At 46.4% G+C, this 5,074-nt stretch overlaps 1 long non-coding RNA gene across 1 annotated transcript; it reads right to left on the minus strand.

Annotated features, from left to right (window-relative positions):
* Positions 1 to 283: 283 nt before the first annotated feature.
* LOC110256513 (uncharacterized) lies at positions 284 to 4,331 on the minus strand. Its single transcript, XR_002338105.2, has 3 exons — positions 4,194 to 4,331; positions 3,133 to 3,336; positions 284 to 603 (listed from the first exon to the last, which is right to left on the minus strand). It is a non-coding gene; the product is annotated as an uncharacterized LOC110256513 (long non-coding RNA).
* Between the last annotated feature and the right edge of the window lie 743 nt (positions 4,332 to 5,074).

Below are 5,074 nucleotides of genomic sequence, written 5' to 3' on the forward strand. Positions count from 1 at the left end.
TGGCTCTGGTTACTTCTGTGGTGAGGATTCGATCCCTGGCTAGGAAACGTCCTACAGCCAACAAACAAAACAAGAAAACAAACTAACTTAAACTGAGCTAGGCCTTCAGTGCCACTGGAGCTATCTTCCCTCCTTTCTGGGGGGCCAAAAGGACCTCTTCAGTGAGGGGGAAAGTCAACACTGATGTTCTAGAAGAACAGATTTCCCCAGCCCCAAAGGAGGTTGTGGAAATAAGGATTATCAGGGCTCCAAGGATTTACTGACCATCTTTCATTTATTTATTTTTTGGCCTCACCCTTGGCCTATGGAAGTTCCTGGGCCAGGGATCAAACCCGTGCCTCAGCAGAGACAACAACGTGTTCTCAACCCACTGTGCCAAGGCAGGAACTCCACTTGAAGAAGATTATGCCGGAGCTGGTGGACGTTTCCTCTGGCTCCCACGGCTGGGTGGCCATAGCTTCTGCACTTAAATTTAGTTAGCGCTCAGAGAGAACTTGACAGCCTTGAGAGGACAGGATGTGAAGGAAGACTGTGGAATCTCCTTTGGAGGTCTTTAAAAATAGGATGACTTCTTTCAACTCTGCGATGGTCTGGAAGGACAGCCTATGGGAAAAAACATGGCGACCGCAAAGCTCTTTGTTTACACTTGCCCTCTATTTGAAGCTGTTTTAGATTTGTTACAGATCCCCACATTCTTTGATTGCCTGAACAATATTAAACACATATTGAAGCTGCTTTGGCCCAAGACTGGTTACTGGAGCTCCACTCTGGAGGGAGGAAATTAATATCTGGCCAGGAATTCCCAAGAAAGGACTTTGTATAGAAAATGATGTCCACCGCTCAAGTGGTGGTTCAAGACCCAGCTCTGAGGGACTCTCAGGATTTTTCCCACCTTCACTATTTGTAAGGGAGTTTGTAACCCTTCCGCCCTTCCCCCAGACTCCTTCCTCACTTCCTCACCTCCTTCCTTATCTAGTTCCCAAGACTTCCAGTAGATTTTCTTGATGGGTCCTGAATTTCCTGTTGCTGCTTTAACTGGGAAACATGGAGGCAGGAGGGTGGAGTGAGGAAGCAGCCTGGGGGACAGTCAAGGAACCTTGACCCTGAGACCCCCCCATCACTCTCCTCTTCCTCCCAGGCACCCTCAGACCCCACCCTCTATACTTAGCCATGTTTTCTGAACCAAAGTAAGAACATGGGATCTGACAAATGTACTTATGGGGGAGCTGGGGTGTGCTGTCCTTGAGACTGGAATTGGGACTCTTAGCCAAAATCACACAAAAATTAAGTACATGCTGGCTTGCTTCCCTAGAAGCAGTGTGGCAAGGATTTCACATACAGATGAATTCATGTGTAGATGAGGCCAGGTCAGCTGTGGATTAGGGACACCAAATAGTGTGATGGCCATTTATGATGTTCAGCAGGGCTGGGCACAATGCCTTCGAGAGCATCCCTACCACCCCAAAGAGTAGAAAAGAGACAGTGGACCCTTGAACCATGTGGGGGCTATTCCGTGTATCATTTAGTCTTTCCTCTGTATCCACAGATTCAACCAACTTCAGACCCTGGTACTGCAGAATTTATTATTTTTTTATTTATATATATTTTTTGGTCTTTTTGCCTTTTCTAGGGCCGCTCCCGCGGCATATGGAGGTTCCCAGGCTAGGTGTCGAATCAGAGCTGTAGCCACCGGCCTACACCAGAGCCACAGCAACACGGGATCCGAGCCGCGTCTGCGACCTACACCACAGCTCACGGCAATGCCGGATCGTTAACCCACTGAGCAAGGCTAGGGATCGAACCGTCGTCCTCATGGTTCCTAGTCGGATTGTTAACCACTGCGCCACGACGGGAACTCCTTTTTTTTTTTTTTTTTTTTTTTTTTTTTGTCTTTTGTCTTTTTTTGCTGCTATTGTTGTTGTTGCTATTTCTTGGGCCAGACCTTTTTTTTGGCTATGCCATAGCATGCAGAAATTCCCCGGACCAGAGATTGAACCCAGTTACAGCAGAGACCACAGCAGTGACAACTCAGATCCTTAACCTACTGAGCCCCCAGGAACTCCCTCCCTTTTTTTTGGCCCCAGGCATTTCTGAAGGCATTCAAATGTTTATGACCTCAGACGCTCTGCCTGTAGGATCCAGGGTCTAATATGCCTTGGACATTGAACCTTGGCTTAGAGGACCAGTCTGGGGGGGGGGGGGAATATGCGCATCACTTTGGCTTATCATCTGCAAACCCAAACATATTGATAAGTGTTACTTTAAAATGTAAGTTTGTGGTGATGGGAGGGCAGGTGGTGGGCTTTTGAGGGAAGGAAGGTCCTCAAAATTTTCCAGAAATTACTTCCCTCATCTTGGCCATCCTTGGTGTGTGCATCAAAGTATGTAATATTGAGTTTTTTTTTGTTTTTCGTCTTCTTTTCTTTTTAGGGCCACACCTGCAGCATATGGAGATTCCCAGGCCAGGGGTTAAATCGGAGTGACAGCTGCCGGCCTACGCCACAGCCACAGCAACACCAGATCCGAGCTGCATCTGCGACCCACACCACAGCTCATGGCAACGCTGGATCCTGAACCCACTGAACAAGGCCAGGGATTGAACCCACATCCTCATGGATCCTACTCGGGTTCCTTAACCACTGAGCCACAAAGGGAACTCCATATCTGGGCACTTTTAGGTCAGCTGTCCACACACCCTCCAATGACTGGCTTTCCTCTTCTTTCTGCCAAAGATGGTCACAATTCTATCTCCCATCCTGCGTGCTCTTACACAATGTGTCCCTGCCACTTCTCCATCGGGAACTAGAGTCTATTTCCTCTCTCCTCAAATCTGCACTAGCTTTGTGTTTGGCTTTAACTAGTGGAATATAGTGGACATAGTCTATGCGAGAGAACAGCACCTTCCATCTTTTCCTGTTACAACATCCCTTCTTGGACCCTGGCTGCCATACTGTGAGGAAGCCCAATGAGCCATGAGAAAAGGCCAAGTAGAGAACAGACGTCTTTAGCAACAGCCCCTGCTGAGCTCCTCACTGACACTGAGCATCCACTGCCAGTCACACGCATGAAGTCGCTAAGGGCCTGCTAACCATCCCAAACACCCCAGCTAACACCAGTGAGGCATTTGAATACCTGGTCAATCCACAGCCTGGGAGAAGTAATGAATCATTTTGTTGCAAGTCTCTATGTTTTAGGGTGGTTCTGTACAGAAGAGCTCCTGAATTTCCACAGCATCCAGAATCCAGGTATAAGGGGGTCCCGAGGGAACAGCAAATGGATTCCATTGCATCACATATGTCCTTACAGAGCTTCAAAATCAGGTGCAGGTAGCCAGGGCTGGGAAAGTGAAAAGCAAAATTTTCATTTTACTTGCTCATTCCTTCTTTTTGAAAAGTCATTAGATGAGGACCCCTTTACATCCCAGTGATAAGCAACCCAGGATGTTCTGGGACCTTGCCCTAGCAGTGGTGGCAGTTTAGAGAGAGGATGCAGGGATGGGAAGGAAGACAGCAAGAGGGGACTCAGTGTGATGGGCAGTAGTGAATCAAACATTTTGATCTGAGGGCCCAGAATTTGGTAATGTCCTTTTTTTTTTTTTTTGTAGAATTGGAGAAGCTCCTGTGGATTGTTATTTATTATTCAGATATTAATTCTTCAAATGATGAATTGGGGTATCTCTTTTTTTCCCCCTTCTCTTCACTTTCTTCTTTTTCCTTTACTCATACTAGCTTTTTTTTATTTTTTATTTTTTTGGCAAGAAACAACTAAAGATGTCCAACATTTTATTGAGCTCCAGCCTGAAATTCGGATATTTGGTCTTAACCCAAAGTCAATATTTTGGAAGAAGTTTGAACTAAGTCATTCATCCATTCTTGGGTTTCAAGCACGAAAAAAATCCCCACAGTCCCACAGTTTTCCACTTAAAAACAAATAAAAAGCCTGAAAACTGTGTACTGAAAAACCATCAAACTTTGTAGGCTGTAAACTCCAAACTTGGCAGGGTGAAGGGATCACCAGAGAAGGAAATTCAAGTCAAGTGCAGATCAAGTAGCCAGAGCTCACAACATGTTGAAGGCACAGAGGCCAGGGCTGGCGTGGGGCACTGGAGGGTGAAACCCTGAAATCACAAATCTGATCAGGTCATTTTCCTGTTTACCAACTCCCAGTGACTCACACTTCACAGGACACCTTACCAGATACAGGCATCATCCATTTCTGCGTCCCTCTCTGGCTGCATCTCGGCCCCGCCCGAACTCATGCTCCTTTCCAGAGTCATGTTGAACTCCTGGTGTTCCAAGAATGTTCCCTGCTCTCCAGAAGAGCCCTTGGACATGCTGTTCTTTCTGTTGGGCTGGGCCCCACCCCCAGCTCTTATTTGTCCACCGAGAATCAACTCAGATGTCACCTCTTCCAGGAAGGACTGAGGGTTTGTCCTCTGGATTCCCGTAGCATTTGGGTATTTGTCATGCTGTGTCATCATCAGATACTGACACGGATATATCCCCCTTTAAGCTGTGAAATCCCTAAGGGCAGCCACCCTGCTGTATTTGACTTTTTAATCCCTCAGACAGACATAGTACCTGACTTATAATAGATGCTGGGTAAATCATTGTAAATAAAAAACCAAATAGCTTTAAACCCATTTTTTCCCCTTTTTTCTCCCCATTTTCCCCCCTATTTTTCCATTTGTGCACCTGGAGTGGGAAGAAGCCTGAAAAATACAGAGGAGCACCACTGTGAGAGGGAGGGCCTACAGAGCCTGAAATTTGAAGAGAATTGTCTGTTCATATCATAAATTTGCTTAGAATTGATCCTTCCCTGTCCAACAGCTCCCACATCCACCACCACTCAACTGGCCCTGTCCTTGTTTTCAGAAGTGTTGCCACAATGGACTCTGTGTCACAGGGTTTTGGAATTTACTCATTTAATTAAGCAAGATGTGCCAGGGCTTGTGCATATTTAAATGTGAACGTAGCATGACTTGTTTTCCTCCGGAGTTTGTAGTAACCTGGGGAATTGGTGATGGGGTTTGGTTTTGATTTGATGCTATTGTTGCTAAGACGTCTGCAAGTCA

Source organism: Sus scrofa, chromosome 13 (assembly GCF_054392235.1).
Source record: "Sus scrofa isolate SSC_HxYL_T2T_F1_AM1 chromosome 13, Sscrofa_HxYL_maternal_Yorkshire_Landrace_v2.0, whole genome shotgun sequence".
Lineage (NCBI taxonomy): Eukaryota > Metazoa > Chordata > Mammalia > Artiodactyla > Suidae > Sus > Sus scrofa.